We start from the raw sequence: 18,726 nt of genomic DNA, 5'->3' as shown, positions 1-18,726 counted from the left end.
CTTACTGTGTTTGTGGTCTCCTTTTTTGCAGGCTGAAGGTTCGTAGTTCCTGTTGTTTTTTGTGTCTGTCCCCAGTGGCTAAGGTTGGTTCAGTGGGTTGTGTCGGCTTCCTGGTGGAGGGTACTAGTGCCTGTGTTCTGGTGTATGAGGCTGGATCTTGTCTTTCTGGTGGGCAGGTCCACGTCTGGTGGTGTGTTTTGGGGTGTCTGTAGACTTACTATGATTTTGGGCAGCCTCTCTGCTAATGGGTGGGGTTGTGTTCCTGTCTTGCTAGTTGTTTGGCATAGGATGTCCAGCACTGTAGCTTGCTGGTCGTTGAGTGAAGCTGGGTGCTGGCGTTGAGATGGAGATCTCTCGGAGATTTTTGCTGTTTGATATTATGTGCAGCTGGGAGGCCTCTTGTGGACCAGTGTCCTGAAGTTGGCTCTCCCACCTCAGAGGCACAGCACTGACTCCTGGCTGCAGCACCAAGAGCCTTTCATCCACAGGGCTCCTTAATTTGGGATGATTCGTTGACTATTCAGGTATTCCACAGATGCAGGGTATATCAAGTTGATTGTGGAGCTTTAATCCGCTGCTTCTGAGGCTGCTGGGAGAGATTTCCCTTTCTCTTCTTTGTTCTCACAGCTCCCAGGGGCTCAGCTTTGGATTTGGCCCCGCCTGTGAGTGTAGGTCGCCGGAGGGCGTCTGTTCTTTGCTCAGACAGGACGGGGTTAAAGGAGCCGCTGATTCGGAGGCTCTGGCTCACTCAGGCCGGGGGGTAGGGAGGGTCACGGAGTGTGGGGTGGGCCTGCGGCGGCAGAGGCCGGCGTGACGTTGCAGCCTGAGGCGCACCTGTGCGTTCTCCCGGGCGAGTTGTCCCTGGATCCCGGGACCCTGGCAGTGGCGGGCTGCACAGGCTCCCCGGAAGGGCGTGTGGCTAGTGACCTGTGTTCGCACACAGGCCTCCTGGTGGCGGCAGCAGCGGCCTTAGCGTCTCATGTCTGTCTCTGGGCTCCGCACTTTTAGCCGCGGCTCGCGCCCGTCCCTGGAGCTCTCTCAAGCAGCGTTCTTAATCCCCTCTCCTCGTGTACCAGGAAACAAAGAGGGACGTAAAAGTCTCTTGCCTCTTCGGCAGGTCCAGACTTTTTCCCGGGCTCTCTCCCGGCCAGCCGTGGCGCACTAACCCCCTGCAGGCTGTGTTCACGCCGCCAACCTCAGTCCTCTCCCGGCGCTCCCACAAAAGCCGGAGCCTCAGCTCCCAGTCCCACCCGCCCTGGCGGGCGAGCAGAAAAGCCTCTCGGCTGGTGAGTTCCGGTCGGCCCGATCCTCTGCGCTGGAATCTGTCCGCTTTGCCCTCCGCAGCCCTGTTGCTGTGCTCTCCTCCGCGGCTCCCAAGCTCCCCCACTCCGCCTCCCGAAGTCTCCACCCGCGAAGGGGCTTCCTAGTGTGTGGACACTTTTCCTCCTTCACAGCTCTCTCCCGCTGGTGCAGGACCCGTCCCTATCCTTTTGTCTCTGTTTAGTTTTTTCTTTTGCCCTAACCAGGTACGTGGGGGGTTCCTTGCCTTTTGGGAGGTCTGAGGTCTTCTGCCAGCGTTCAGTAGGTGCTCCGTAGGAGTTGTTCCACGCGTAGATGTATTTCTGGTGTATCTGTGGGGAGGAAGGTGATCTCCGTGTCTTACTCTTCCGCCATCTTCCCGGAAGTCTTATCATCTTTAATTTCTTTCATCAGTGTCTTATAATTTTCTGCATACAGGTCTTTTGTCTCCTTAGGTAGGTTTATTCCTAGATATTTTATTCTTTTTGTTGCAGTGGTAGATGGGAGTGTTTTCTTGATTTCACTTTCAGATTTTTCATCATTAGTATATAGGAATGCCAGAGATTTCTGTGCATTAATTTTGTATCCTGCAACTTTACCAAATTCATTGATTAGCTCTAGTAGTTTTCTGGTAGCATCTTTAGGATTCTCTATGTATAGGATCATGTCATCTGCAAACAGTGACAGCTTTACTTCTTCTTTTCCAATTTGGATACCTTTTATTTCCTTTTCTTCTCTGATTGCTGTGGCTAAGACTTCCAAAACTATGTTGAATAAGAGTGGTGAGAGTGGGCAACCTTGTCTTGTTCCTGATCTTAGTGGAAATGCTTTCAGTTCTTCACCATTGAGGACGATGTTGCCTGTGGGTTTGTCATATATGGCCTTTATTATGTTGAGGAAAGTTCCCTCTATGCCTACTTTCTGCAGGTTTTTTATCATAAATGGGTGTTGAATTTTGTCGAAAGCTTTCTCTGCATCTATTGAGATGATCATATGGTTTTTCTCCTTCAATTTGTTAATATGGTGTATCACGTTGATTGATTTGCATATATTGAAGAATCCTTGCATTCCTGGGATAAACCCCACTTGATCATGGTGTATGATCCGTTTAATGTACTGTTGGATTCTGTTTGCTAGTATTTTGTTGAGGATTTTTGCATCTATGTTCATCAGTGGTATTGGCCTGTAGTTTTCTTTCTTTGTAACATTCTTGTCTGGTTTTGGTATCAGGGTGATAGTGGCCTCATAGAATGAGTTTGGGAGTGTTCCTTCCTCTGCTATATTTTGGAAGAGTTTGAGAAGGATAGGTGTTAACTCTTCTCTAAATGTTTGATAGAATTCGCCTGTGAAGCCGTCTGGTCCTGGGCTTTTGTTTGTTGGAAGATTTTTAATCACAGTTTCAATTTCAGTGCTTGTGATTGGTCTGTTCATATTTTCTATTTCTTCCTGATTCAGTCTTGGCAGGTTGTGCATTTCTAAGAATTTGACCATTTCTTCCAGGTTGTCCATTTTATTGGCATAGAGTTGCTTGTAGTAATCTCTCAAGATCTTTTGTATTTATGCAGTGTCAGTTGTTACTTCTCCTTTTTCATTGCTAATTCTATTGATTTGAGTCTTCTCCCTTTTTTTCTTGATGAGTCTGGCTAATGGTTTATCAATTTTGTTTATCTTCTCAAAGAACCAACTTTTAATTTTATCGATCTTTGCTATCGTTTCCTTCATTTCTTTTTCATTTATTTATGATCTGATTTTTATGATTTCTTTCCTTCTGCTAACTTTGGGGTTTTTTGTTCTTGTTTCTCTATTTGCTTTAGGTGCAAGCTTAGGTTGTTTATTCGAGATGTTTCCTGTTTCTTGAGGTAGGATTGTATTCCTCTAAACTTCCCTCTTAGAACTGCTTTTGCTGCATCCCATAGGTTTTGGATCGTCGTGTCTCCATTGTCATTTGTTTCTAGGTATTTTTTAATTTCCTCTTTGATTTCTTCAGTGATCACTTCGTTATTAAGTAGTGTATTGTTTAGCCTGCATGTGTTTGTATTTTTTACAGATCTTTTCCTGTAATTGATATCTAGTCTCATAGTGTTGTGGTTGGAAAAAATACTTGATACAATTTCAATTTTCTTAAATTTACCAAGGCTTGATTTGTGACCCAAGATATGATCTATCCTGAAGAATGTTCTACGAGCACTTGAGAAAAATGTGTATTCTGTTGTTTTTGGATGGAATGTCCTATAAATATCAATTAAGTCCATCTTGTTTAATGTATCATTAAAGCTTGTGTCTCCTTATTTATTTTCATTTTGGATGATCTGTCTATTGGTGAAAGTGGGGTGTTAAAGTCCCGTAGTATGAATGTGTTACTGTTGATTTCCCCTTTTATGGCTGTTAGTATTTGCCTTATGTATTGAGGTGCTCCTATGTTGGGTGCATAAATATTTACAATTGTTATATCTTCTTCTTGGATCGATCCCTTGATCATTATGTAGTGTCTTTCTTTGTCTCTTCTAATAGTCTTTATTTTAAAGTCTATTTTGTCTGATATGAGAATTGCTACTCCAGCTTTCTTTTGGTTTCCATTTGCATGAAATATCTTTTTCCATCCCCTCACTTTCAGTCTGTATGTGTCTCTAGGTCTGAAGTGGGTCTCTTGTAGACAGCAAATATATGGGTCTTGTTTTTGTATCCATTTAGCCAATCTGTGTCTTTTGGTGGGAGCATTTAGTCCATTTACTTTTAAGGTAATTATCGATATGTATGTTCCTATTCCCATTTTCTTGATTGTTTTGGGTTTGTTATTGTAGGTCTCTGTCTTCTGTTGTGTTTCTTGCCTAGAGAAGTTCCTTTAGCAGTTGTTCTAGAGCTGGTTTGGTGGTGCTGAACTCTCTTAGCTTTTGCTTTTCTGTAAAGGTTTTAATTTCTCCATCAAATCTGAATGAGATCCTTGCTGGGTAGAGTAATCTTGGTTGCAGGTTTTCCTCCTTCATCACTTTAAATATGTCCTGCCACTCCCTTCTGGCTTGCAGAGTTTCTGCTGAAAGATCAGCTGTTAACCTTATGGGGATTCCCTTGTGTGTTATTTGTTGTTTTTCCCTTGCTGCTTTTAATATGTTTTCTTTGTATTTAATTTTTGACAGTTTGATTAATATGTGTCTTGGCGTATTTCTCCGTGGATTTATCCTGTATGGGACTCTCTGTGCTTCCTGGACTTGATTAAATATTTCCTTTCCCGTATTAGGGAAGTTTTCAACTATAATCTCTTCAAATATTTTCTCAGTCCCTTTCTTTTTCTCTTCTTCTTCTGGAATGCCTGTAATTCGAATGTTGGTGTATTTGATGTTGTCCCAGAGGTCTCTGAGACTGTCCTCAGTTCTTTTCATTCTTTTTTCTTTATTCTGCTCTGCAGTAGTTATTTCGACTATTTTATCTTCCAGGTCACTTATCCGTTCTTCTGCCTCAGTTATTCTGCTACTGATCCCATCTAGAGTATTTTTAATTTCATTTATTGTGTTGTTCATCATTGTTTGTTTCATCTTTAGTTCTCCTAGGTCCTTGTTAAATGTTTCTTGCATTTGGTCTCTTCTATTTCCAGGATTTTGGATCATCTTTACTATCATTATTCTGAATTCTTTTTCAGGTAGACTGCCTATTTCCTCTTCATTTGTTAGGTCTGGTGGGTTTTTATCTTGCTCCTTCATCTGCTGTGTGTTTTTGTGTCTTCTCATTTTGCTTATCTTACTGTGTTTGGGGTCTCCTTTTTGCAGGCTGCAGGTTCGTAGTTCCCATTGTTTTTGGTGTCTGTCCCCAGTGGCTAAGGTTGGTTCAGTGGGTTGTGTAGGCTTCCTGGTGGAGGGGAGTAGTGCCTGTGTTCTGGTGCATGAGGCTGGATCTTGTCTTTTTGGTGGGCAGGTCCACGTCTGGTGTGTTTTGGCGTGTCTGTGGACTTGTTATGGTTTTAGGCAGCCTCTCTGCTAATGGGTGAGGTTTTATTCCTGTCTTGCTAGTTTTTTGGCATAGGATGTCCAGCACTGTAGCTTGGTGGTCGTTGAGTGAAGCTGGGTGCTGGTGTTGAGATGGAGATCTCTGGGAGATTTTCCCCGTTTGATATTACATGGAGCTGGGAGGTCTCTTGTGGACCAGTGTCCTGAAGTTGGCTCTCCCTCCTCAGAGGCACAGCACTGACTCCTGGCTGCTGCACGAAGAGCCTTTCATCCACACGGCTCAGAGTAAAAGGGAGAAAAAGTAGAAAGAAAGAATTAGTAGAAGTAGGAAGAGAGAAAGAAAGGAAGGAAGAAAGAAAGGAGGGAGGGAGGAAGCAAGGAAGGAGGGAAGGAAGGAAAAAAAGAAAGGAGATAAAGTAAAAGAAAAAAGTAATATAAAATATAATAAAGTTATTAAAATAAAAAATAATTATTAAGAGAAAAAAAAAAAAAAAAGAACAGACGGATAGAACCCTAGGACATATGGTGGAAGCAAAGCTATACAGACAAAATCTCACACAGAAGCATACACATACACACTCACAAAAAGAGGAAAAGGGGAAAAAATAATAAATCTTGCTTTCAAGTCCACTTCCTTATTTTGGGATGATTCGTTGTCTATTCATGTATTCCCCATATGCAGGGTACATCAAGTTGATTGTGGAGCTTTAAGCCGCTGCTTCTGAGGCTGCTGGGAGAGATATCCCTTTCTCTTCTTTGTTCTCACAGCTCCCAGCGGCTCAGCTTTGGATTTGGCCCCGCCTCTGCGTGTAGGTCACCGGAGGGCGTCTGTTCTTTGCTCAGACAGGACGGGGTTAAAGGAGCCACTGATTCGGGGGCTCTGGCTCACTCAGGCCGGGGGGAGGGAGGGGCAAGGAGTGTGGGGCGGGCCTGCGGCGGCAGAGGCCGGCGTGACGTTGCACCAGCCTGAGGCGCGCTGTGCATTCTCCCGGGGAAGTTGTCCCTGGATCCCGGGACCCTGGCAGCGGCGGGCTGCACAGGCTCCCCGGAAGGGAGGTGTGGATAGTGAGCTGTGCTCGCACACAGGCTTCTTGGTGGCGGCAGCAGCAGCCTTAGTGTCTCATGCCTGTCTCTGGGGTCCGCGCTTTTAGCCGCGGCTCGCACCCGTCTCTGGAGCTCCTTTAAGCAACAATCTTATTCCCCTCTCCTCGCGCACCAGGAAACAAAGAGGTAAGAAAAAGTCTCTTGCCGCTTCAGCAGGTCCAGACTTTTCTCCGGACCCCCTGCGGGCTAGCCGTGGCGCACTTATCCCGTGCAGGCTGTGTTCATGCCACCAACCCCAGTCCTCTCCCGAGGCTCCGACCGAAGCCCGAGCCTTAACTCCCAGACCCGCCCGCCCCGGCGTGTGAGCAGACAAGCCTCTCGGGCTGGTGAGTGCCGGTCGGCCCTGATCCTCTGCGGGAATCTCTCCGCTTTGCCTTCTGCACCCCTGTTGCTGTGCTCTCTCCCGCGGCACTGAAGCTTTCCCCCTCTGCCACCCGCAGTCTCCACCCGTGAAGGGGCTTTCTAGTGTGTGGAAACCTTTCCTCCTTCATAGCTCCCTCCGACTGGTGCAGTCCTGTCCCTGTTCTTTTGTCTCTGTTTATTCTTTTATCTTTTGCCCTACCCAGGTACGTGGGGGGGGGTTTCTTGCCTTTTGGGAGGTCTGAGGTCTTCTGCCAGCATTCAGTAGGTGTTCTGTAGGAGTTGTTCCACGTGTAGATGTATTTCTGGTGTATCTGTAGGGAGGAAGGTGATCTCCGCGTCTTACTCTTCCGCCATCTTCCCAGAAGCCTCCGGTCAGTTTCTTCTAAGATGTCCAAATTCTCTTCAGATATTTCCATTCCAGAATTATTACTCAGTTCTCTGGTAACCTTCCTTCATCTCTGCTTAGTAGTATACCTCATTTCAGATACATTGGCCTTCAGTAGTGTCTTTGGGTTTTCTTGTTTACCAATGAGTGCCACAGAATAGGTTCTTTCTTAGGTACCACAAATGACCAGTAGGTCACTTTCTTCAAGTGCAGTCCGCTGACTGAACTGTGGGGCTTTAGCTGGAGCAGAAAAGTGCCGTGTTTCTCATTTCCGTGGTAGATTTCAACTCTGGCTCTATAGGTGGCGCAGTTGTTCCGGTGGCCCCATAGAAAATCAGATCAGGCTGTGAACAAGTGATTAAATAGCCAAGCTAACAACTGGGACAGGAAGATGGGTGTGACATTAGAAATTCTGGGACAGGACCACAGTAGCCAGTGTGGCAAAGGCTGGCCAGAAGCCTGAGACCTGACATTCTTTCTTAAATTCATTTGTGAGTGTCCAAAGAAATATAACCAAAACACAATAGATACATTAACATGGGATATTAAAAAGTGTTTCAATGACCCAGAAGAAGCCTGGAAGGGGAAATGAATTAATTAAAATCTAATGGAACACGTAAAACAAAGAATAACATAGACCTAAATCCAAACTTATCAATAATCACTTTAAATGCAAATTATCTATACACACGATTTAAAAGACACTCTCAGATTGTATAATAAAGTAATACCAAACTATATGTAGTCTATAAGAAACTCACTACACACACACACACACACACACACGTAATAGCTTATAAGAAGAATGGGACAAAACATACTATTCATACCTGAGCTGGAGTGGCTCTATTAATATCACAATATCACTCACATTTAACAATGTAAATAGTTGCCGGCATGCAGAAATTCAAATTTTTCTTTTTGGAATTTTGTGAATATTTTTTTGTGAATGTTTTTGATCCACAGTTGGTTGAATCTGTGGATACAGAATCTGCAGATACAAAGGCCTGGCTGAACCAAAGGGCAGTGAGGAAGACTATACAAGGGAAATTACATTTCAGCTGATACCTAAACGGTGTTGGGCCAAGGGATAGTACCAGAGAGGAAGATAATATTTCATGTGGAGGGAACAGAAATATGTTCATGACATCTATTATTTGACAACTCTATGTTTATCCTATTTTTATTTTGTACTCTGTAAAGTAGAAGTTTAATATTTTTCTAAAAATAATTAGAAGAAAAATGTCATGCTTGGATAATATCTTTAAGCAATTCCCAGATATGATCTAGGAGTGTGGGGTTAGAAGAGAGGTGCTTAATAGCTAGAAGAAAATTATCTATCTCTCTACCTATCAATCAATCATCTATCATCAACTGAGAGAAAGAGAGAGGCAAGGCTGGTAAACATCAATTATGGAAGATACAACAGAAAACAATAAAGTGAAAGAAATGGGTCTCTTAGGTGTAAGTTTGCCTCAGGGTGACTCAAGAAAGTTCTCTTTTCTATGGAATTTTGATCTTAGAACTTTGAAAAATGACAGGTCTTGAGGAGAAAAAAAAGACCCTTTTCATAAAAGACCATTCAAATGAGCTTCAGTGTTTATTGTTTTCTTGTTTGTTTTGAGTAAAGTTTTACAGTTTACTTTTGTCTATTAATTTTAAACAAAGACCTAATTAGAACTTATTAAAAGACATACCAAAATAACACCTGAAAGAGGATGATTTTATGCACTTACTTTAAAAGATAAAGCAACCCATGGAGCATTGAGATAAATTTCGCATTTGCTGTAAGATGAATGGGAAAAAGGGATATTAAATTTCATTTCAGGTCTTTACATATTTTATTCATAGGCTTTCTCTGATTCTTTTTCTTCTTTCTGGTTAGGGAATAACAAAGACTAAATATTAAATATTTCAGTTCACCTTTGAATCTTTTAAATCAAAGGTATTGCTCTGATTTATTTTATGTATGCAGTTTTGGCTAACGATAACCAAAAGCCACTTTGCCTCTACTTTGCAGCTTACGGATTCATTAGAAGAAATCATTGAAATCAAAATGACTTGGATGAATTTTTTTTTATTGTAGGGAAAAGACCACCTAAAACTTCCTTAGACTTTAATTGCGATTTTCAACTCTTTCTGGAGCCAATTTTCAAAGCAGAGGTATCTCAAAAGTAATTCAATTTCAGATCATTTTTCCTCTCAACCTCAATCTTTAGTGGTGTGTTATTTTAAATGGCTGATTTGTCAGTGTTTTCTTTAACAGTTTAAGTAGTGTGATGTTGTAAGATTGCATTTGCCCATGTTTACTTGGAATGCAAAAAGTACGATCTGAATCATTTTCATTCTAGAATGACAAAACATGGATAAACAGAAAGTAGCTTTGGGGTAGGGGTGCATCTTGACAGCAATGAATCAACAATCTAAAGGCTGAAAGGGCCCTTCGGCTATCATCTGGGCCAGCTTCTTAACACCAAACAGCTGAATGCCCCAAACAACTAAAGCAGGTGGCTGTCTATTGCACATATAATATGGAGTTATCACACAAAATACATGTTTCCACAACTCTGGAGAATCTGAATTTTACATCTTCATCACAGATCCTGTCACTGAAGACAGTAATTTTGTTTGTACTCCAGTTCTCAGACAGCATCTCTGCGTAATATCAAATACATTGGGACAGCAGAACTATACCTTTTTAACTCTTTATATCATTAGTGCCTAGTATAAGAAGCACACGGTAATGTTTTGTTAATGTTGACAGGACCCACCTATTTTTTAAAATAATAGCTGATGATATCACAAATGCATGGGAACTGTGAGGGAATTATCCGTTTCTTTATGTGACTCATAGGTTAAATTAACTGATTATCTAGCTGACAAGTTCTGTGAATCAAGAAAAATAACCACACCTCCTAATGGTGTAACAAAGAAGAACAAACCATGTCGGATCTATTCCTTTAGCTCTAACCTTTGTGCTCTGTTGCCTGTGCTTAGTTATGCTGGCTCTGCATCTTTGAAAAGAATGTTGCCTATAGCCTGACTATACATAATAGCACTTTCTCAAGGCTCTGACCTGTAAAGGTATAACACTTTTCATTCACATAGAGAAAGATAAAAGTTGCAGAACAGAAAATAATATTTATCTTGTTGGGGGTTTACAGAAACATCCTGACCAGATGTAGTCGGACAGGTGCAAGAACAAAGGATTATGGCGTCTCCTCTGGGGTTTGGACAGCACCAAGAAGTTTGCAATAACCAGCTACGTACCCTCCCCTTTGAGTATAAAAGAAGCCTGTATTCTAACTTGGAGTAAATGGTAGTCTGCCATATTCTCCGTCTGCTGGATTTCCAAATAAAGGCACAATTTCTTACCCGAACACCTCTCGATTTATTGGCCTGTCATTCGAAGAACAGTAGGAGCTTGGACTCTGTAGCAATGACATTAATTTCTTCACAGATTACTTCAGAGCTTTGTTTTGTTTTCATTTTAATGACTGATTAAAGGATGAGAAATCAACCTGAGAAAACTGACTGCTGAGAAATAGAGGCCTGGACTGCCTGTCTTTGGCCACTTATCAATTATAAATGACATTTTTGGTACCTTTTTCTCCCTTGTCATTGGCTGCTGTAAAGGGAAGAATCACAATGGCAATTCAGCAAAATCATGGAACATGGAGAAGGCCAAAGGTACACAGTTCAGTGTTATCTTTCAGGGGACATATGAGGCCATAAAATTCTAACACCTAATTCCTGTAACAAAGCTTGTAAAAAGAAGAGAAAATAGCACATCATAAATCCAGCCCTCTGCCACCACCTGGAGCAAAAGAGCACCTGGTACAATTTAACTTGTTTTAGTTACAAGGTTAAGAATGTAATTTTTTTAACATCTTTATTGGAGTATAATTGCTTTACAATGGTGTAGTAGTTTCTGCTTTATAACAAAGTGAATCAGTTATACATATTCATATGTCCCCATATCTCTTCCCTCTTGCATTTCCCTCCCTCCCACCCTCCCTATCCCACACCTCTAGGTGGTCACAAAGCACCGAGCTGATCTCCCTGTACTATGAGGCTGCTTCCCACTAGCTAGCTATTTTACGTTTGGTAGAGTGTATATGTAAGAATGTAATCTTGTGACAAACAGTTCTGTAGTCAGGACTAAGCTTCAGTGTCCTTCAGATAATGAGCTTTGTGATAGAAAATTACAGAGGAGTTTTCTCAACCTTCATTCCACTGTATTTATTTCTTTTAAGGCTCTTGAGGTTTTGAAAGAATGTCTGAGATGTAATATTTAAATTTAAATTTGGAAATTTAAAATTTCTAATTATAAGAGAGTATATTATAGATATAATAACTACAAATTTATATATAACTACCCATTTATAATATAACTACCAATTTGAAAATAATTTTTTCCTAATCAAGCTCACTTTTTAGGTCTTTGCAATTGCAAATGCTTTGAGAGAGAATGCATCAGTTTACGCAGACTAAGTTTGTATTATCTTTATGGTTAACTTAGAATTGCCTGAAGCATTTGCTCTTGTAGATTTGTCTGCTTTTCTATTTTTGCGTCTGGTCTGAAAAGATTTCCAGTCAAAATTTCAGAAAAGTATTCCTTTTTCAAAATTTTGAAATCCCTTGAAGTTCTTCCCTTTCAATTCTTAGACTACTTACTCTATCTCAAAAGGGAATCTCATTGTAATTTTATCCATTTCCATGACTTATTTGCCATTTATATCTCCCAAATATTTATCCTCAACTCATATATTTATTTGCTCCCAGACTTACATTACAAAAAAAAATCAAAGACAAACCTCTGGGACATTGACCTCTTTATTGTCTACCCACATAATTCAATCTTCATGTATTCCATATCTGTGAAGGGCACTGTCCCCCACTCAGTTGTACCAGGAGGGAAACCTGGAGCCATTCTTGATACATTTCTCATCCTAACTTCCCATATCCAATTAATTGCTGAGTTCTGTAACACATACTTCCTAAACATTTTGTATACTTTCCATCACCATCACCTCTACCATACTTTTTAGTCTCCCATTATCTCCTTCAGAAGTTACTGAAATAGCCTCTTTTTTTTTAATTAATGAACTTGCCTTTTTTTTAATTAATTAAATTTATTTGGGGCTGCATTGGGTCTTAGTTGTGGCATGCAAGATCTTCGTTGCTGCACGCAGGCTTCTCTCTAGTTGTGGTACATGGGTGTTTTTCTCTCTAGTTGTGGCTCACGGGTTCCAGGGAGGGTGGGCTCTGTAGTTTGTGGCTCGTGGGCTCTAGTTGAGGCACGCAAGCTCAGTAGTTGTGGAGCATGGACTTAGTTTCCCCACAGCATGTGGGATCTTAGTTGCCTGACGAGGGATCGAACCTGTGTCCCCTGCATTGCAAGGTGGATTCTCTACCACTGGACCACCAGGGAAATCCTTGCAATAGCCTCTTAATTGATCTTATACAATCCAGTTTCCGTGCTTAAATGGAGAGTTATTTGTTCAAATATGAACCTGCTCAAATCATCAACATTTGCCATCTCTCCATGTCTCTCTCCCTCTCTCCCTCTCTCCTTCTCTCCTTCTCCCCCCATACACACACACACACACACACACACACACAAATCAAAGTTTCAAGTAACAGATCTAACTCAGGCTTAGAATTTTTCTGCCTGTCCCTTTTATCATCTTTGCTAATTCCATCTACTAACTTTTTTTTTTTTTTTTTTTTTGCGATACGCGGGCCTCTCACTGTTGTGGCCCCTCCCGTTGCGGAGCACAGGCTCCGGACGCACAGGCTCAGTGGCCATGGCTCACGGGCCCAGCTGCTCCGCGGCATGTGGGATCTTCCCGGACTGGGGCACGACCCCGTGTCCCCTGCAACGGCAGGCGGGCTCTCAACCACTGCGCCACCAGGGAAGCCCCCACCTACTAACTTTTTATTCCATGTCTTTTCCCTCTACTCCAATTCTGGACTTCTACCTCTCCATTATTCAACTCTTGGCCCCTTCTTAGTGCCTTGTTATTTCCCTTACATAATATTGGGCAGGCTCTATTGTAATTGTGTGATTGCTTGCCTGAGTTCTGTAGTATTGATATAATCCCTTTAAGGGCAGAGATCATGTCCATCTACTTCATTGTAATATACTCAATGACTAATACACAGTATTTATTACATTATTTAACACTTGTTAGGTGCTCAATAAATATCATTAGGATAAATAAATGAGTGGATGAATGAAAAAGAATTACATTCAAAATGGCATTTGATTTTTCTACAGGATAAAATAGTGTCCTTAACTTTAGACATGGAATCTCTTTTTAATTAAATCTCTAAGAATATGAGTCATTCACTTCTTCAGTCCTTTGTTTTGTTTTATTTTGTTTATTCTTTTTGTGGTCTTCTGCTTTCAAGAAAACAGGAAATTGGTTCATCATTTCCTTTGTATAGTTACTGTCAAATATTTCTCCACTAAAAATCAAAGCTAGCTTTAAATCAAGGTAACATCTAAACTTCTTCCTTAGCCTGCTAATTGTGCACAAGCTTATATGCCTTTTAAAATTAGTGGACTTTATTTTTAGATCAGTTTTAGGTTTACAGAAAAATTGACCAGAAAGTACACAGAGTTCCTGTATACCTCCTCTGCTTCCTCACAGTTTCTCCTATTAGGAACAAAATTGCATTAGTGTGGCACATTTGTTATAATTAAAGAACCAATATTTGTACATTATTATTAACTAAAGTTAATAGCTTACATTAGAGTACACTCTGTTCTGTACAGTTCTATGGATTTTGACAGGTGTATAATGTCATGTATCCACTATTATGTTATCAAACAGAACAGTTTCACCTCCCTAAAAACCTGTGCTTCACTTGTTTAGTCTTCCTTCCTTTCCTCTCTTTGAGCCCTTGGCAACCACTGATCTTTTTACTGTTTCCATAGTTTTGCCATTTACAGAATTGCATTTAAGTTTTTAATTTCATAAAAACTTTCATATGCTAAAAATTATAGTTTTGAAACACAAAGTGCAGCCCATTTCTTCCCTGGAATAATACAGTACATAGCATTTTCAGGTTGACTTATTTCCCTTTGCAATATGCATTTACAGTCCCTCCATGTCTTTTCAAGGCTCACTACCTTATTGCTTTTAATAAGCAATAATACTGCTGATTAATCATTAATAATATGGCTGAATAATATTCCATTGTATATATGTAGGTCGGCTTGTTTATTCATTTGTACATTGAGGGACATCTTTGTTGCTTCCAGATTTTAGCAATTATGGATAATGCTGCTATAAGTTGTGTGCAGATTTTTGTGTAGACATAAGATTTCAATCCACTTGAGCAAATATCAAGGAGTGCAATTGCCGGATATTATGGTGAAGTATCAATATAGTGCAAGGAACTGCCAAACTTGTCTTAAAAAGTGGCTGTACCATTTTGCATTCCTACCAGCAATGAATGAGAGTTCCTGTTACTCCACATCCTCTTCAGCATTTGGTGTTGTCAATGTTCTGGATTTTAGCCATTCTAATAGGTGTGTTGTGGTATCTTATTTTTTTTTAACTTGCAATTCCTTAATGGCATGTGATGTTAAGGATCTTTTCATATGCTTATTTGCCACCTTTATATCTTCTTTGGTGAGGTGTCTATTCAGATATTTTGCCCATTTTTAAATTGAAATTTTTTATTGTTGAGTTGTAAGAGTCATTTGTGTATTTTGGATACAAGTCCTTTATCAGATTCATGTTTTACAAAGATTTTCTCCCAATATTTAGCTTGTATTATCATTCTCTTAACGGTGTCTTTCACAGAGCAAAATTTTTTAATTGAAGTGAAGTTTAACTTATTCATTTCTTCTTTCATGGATCATACCTTTGGTATTGTACCTAGAATGTAAAATAGATAGCTAGTGGGAAGCAGCCGCATAGCACAGGGATATCAGCTCGGTACTTTGTGACCACCTAAAGGGGTGGGATAGGGAGGGTGGGAGGGAGACGCAAGAGGGAGGGGATATGGGGATATACGTATATGTATAGCTGATTCACTTTGCTATAAAGCAAAAACTAACACACCATTGTAAAGCAATTATACACCAATAAAGATGTTAAAAAAAATAAACAAGGTCACCTAGATTTTTCTCTATGTTACCTTCTACGAGTTGTTACCTCTCTCTGTTTCCCTATGTTACCTTCTAGGAGTTGTAAAGTTTTGCATTTTACATTTAGACCTGTGATTCATTTTGTTTTCTTGTGAAATATATAAGATCTGTGTCTAGGTTCATGTTTTTGAATGTGGATGTCCAGTTCTTTCAGCACTTTTTGTAAAAAGACTGTCCTTCTCCATTGAATTGGTTTTGTTTTTTTGGTAAAATCAGTTGACTATATTGGTCAACTATTTCTGGCTCTCCACTCTGTTCCACTGATGTATTTTTCTTTTCTTTTATCAATGCCACACTGTCTTGATTACTGGAGCTTTATAGTAAATCTTGAAGTTGGATAGTGTCAGTCTTCCAACTTTGTTCTTCAATAATGTGTTGGCTGTTCTGGGTCTTTTCCCTTTTCATATAAAGTATAGAGTCATTTGTTAATACCATAAAATAAGATGCTTGGATTTTGATTGGAATAGTGTTGAATCTGTAGATCAGGTTGGAAAGAGTTGACATCTTTACAAGGAGTTGATCTGATGTCTTGAATTCAGTTTCTTAATAGATTTATGCCTTGTCTTCCCTTTGAGGAATAAAGTCATATATGAAGGAACTATAATATCTAGACAGGAAAGGATTTTTTAAAGATTTAATAAACTTTAATCTTTAGAACAATTTTAGATTTGTAGAGTAATTGGAAGATAATACAGAGAGTTTTGCAAAGTGAAATACAGATTTTAATATAATGATAAAAGGAATATACCATTTGCTAAATACATATAATTATATAAGATCAATTGCTCTGTACTTGATTCAACAGTTTCAAAGTGCTTTTTGACCTTTCAAATTATATTTGTGATATCAGTTTTACTTAGGGAACTTCATATCCTTTTCCTATATATATTTCTTCAATTAGTTCTTTTACTCATTTTAACTTTTTAAAATAAAATTAAAGGCACACATCTAACTAGATTGTATACAAAAGACTTTCAATACTGGCTTTTGTAGAGCATATGCTAAAAAAGAGTAAAAGATCAAATGGAAACATTCTCCTCTAACTAGGAATCTTTATAGTAAGATGTTCTTCTTTATAAAGAAGTCTATAAAGTTTACAGCCTCCTAGATATAAAAGTAAATTCCTTTGCCAATATAACCATATCTAGCTTTCTTCTCAAAATAATGCTGCCACTGGAGGTGAATCAAATGAAAATTATCTTTAATAAGATTTCTTTCAAAGTACTATAGTATATTACACTGAAATGCATGCTGAATAGGAAAAAATGAGTTATTTTTATACCTTGAAATAAATAAAATTTTAATTTTCAATTTCAATTTTTAAAAATGTAGTTATCTTTGGTTATCCTTTGTCCTAAGAATTTGATGCATTTCAGTATTAGTCCTTCTTTATAATTAAAATTTCTGTTTATGAAAAATCCTTCTATGTTGTATTTTATAGGTGAAGTTTGTGACGTATTTAAGTGACATATAAAAGTAGGTACTTAATTGTTTGCAAATATGACTTGCTTTTACAACAGACCCTTTCCATGTTATATCCTAGTCTAGGATCTCATCTTACCATGTTATAGATTGGAATGACAAGAAAATATTTTTGAAATATTAACTGATTTTTTTCTTGCATTGTGTGTGACTTTTAGAGCCTTGGGTTTTGATTTCACACCTCTTCACCAGCACCAAACCAGTTGTCAGCCCTACTAACCTAAGTACTTTACCTCTAGGGAAGGACGTGAAAAGCAAAAAAATAAATTCAAGTTCTTTAAGTTCTCAAAGCTAGGCTGTACTGGGGAATGTAAGGATTCAGAAAAAAGATAGTAGATTTGGAGATAGGGGCATGTTGACAGATGAGCAGTTCTTCTCATTCCTGAGGCTAGAAAAGGGAAGAGGATTCCCTGAAGTGAAGGCAGTCTGGGGAAGCACCATGCAAAACAGAAACACAGAGTGATGGGTCCCTTTTTCTCAGGCTAATTTCCAGAGGAAGAGAAAAATCATTCAAAGAAAGAACCAGATAGAGTAAAGAATTTTAAGGAAAAAGAGGAGTTATGCCTGTTTACTAGTGCTTGCTGCCACTTGGGGAGAGCACAAAGAAGTGGAGGACTGGACCTTAGAAAGAGACCGTCTGCAGCTTGATTGTCCAATTCACTTATTTTTACCTGGAATAAATCATGTGCTCCTAGGACTGACATGGGAGTAGGAAGAGTGCAAAAGATTTAAAAGAGACTGTAGAGGGGAACTCAATGTCAGCCTGAATAGACTAATGCTTGGAGCCTACACTAGGTAATGTACATGAAGGTGACAGCATGGACAGATGTCTCTGAAGACCCTTCAGTTCCCCTCATTCCCTTATGGCATGTATACTGTGAGCCTCCTTTGGACCTTAGTTACAAACATCAGGAATGGATGAGAGTACAAACTTGAACGGATTTATTTATTTATTTGTTTGTTTATTCTACTCTAGTGAAATAAAAGACATAAAAATGTAACATAATTACGGAAATAAAATGAATTAAATGACTAGACAGAAAAATAGTTACCTTCCAAACACACCCAATCACTTGATTGTATTCTTATCAACTGTTTGGCATGATGTTGTTCTTGACATTTTTGTAAGCTGCCATGCTCTGTTTCTGTTTCCCCTTTTCAGATGCACTGCAACTTGCTTACCTTATTCCATGTGTGACTTCCCATGCCTTTAACTTTGTGCTCCCTGACTACCCTGTTGTGTACCAAATCAATTGGGCATGCTCCTAACATTTCATTTGGAACACTGATCCAGAGAAATCAACCAACCATATAAAAAAAACTCAGTGAAAGCAAGTGCCTGAGTGAACACAGAACCTCTTCTTTTGTTTATGTTATTAGTGAATGCTTTCAGAAACACACACAAACATACAAATGCATATGGTTAAACTCATAAATATGGAATGCATTTCACAGGTATGGATTTTGGAGGTGAATATATGATTATACATATAAATCTAATTGTACTCATTTTATATATGCCTTCCTTACCCAGGTTGGCATAGCCTTGCATGTTTTGGCCTCTACTTCCTCTTTAGATCTAAGCACGTGTGACTCTGTGCTCTCTGGGCCCCAGGGATGTTAGCCTTTTTTCTTTCACCTCAAACATGCAGTTAGTTTCTGCCTTATATACTTTGCAAAAAGATTTTTTCCTGCTTCTAATGTTGCTCCCCATGATCTTCAAGTAGATGTCTCCCTCCTGTCATTCGAGCTGAGCTGTTATGACACTTCCTTAGAGATAGTTCAGTATTTGTAGTTTATCTTACAGCAGTTATCCAAGTGGCCTTTATAATCCTACCCTGATCTGACGTGTAATCCCTTTACTCTGATCAACTGATTTTCATAGCCCTTATAAGCTTCTAAAATTTACTTGTATGTTATGTAATTAATGCTAGAATGCAGGCTCTATAAGATAGAGATTTTTGTCTGCTTTGTTTAGTGATCTAAGA

Source organism: Orcinus orca, chromosome 14, assembly GCF_937001465.1.
Source record: "Orcinus orca chromosome 14, mOrcOrc1.1, whole genome shotgun sequence".
In the NCBI taxonomy this organism is placed as follows: domain Eukaryota; kingdom Metazoa; phylum Chordata; class Mammalia; order Artiodactyla; family Delphinidae; genus Orcinus; species Orcinus orca.
Note: the sequence above shows the minus strand (reverse complement) of the source record.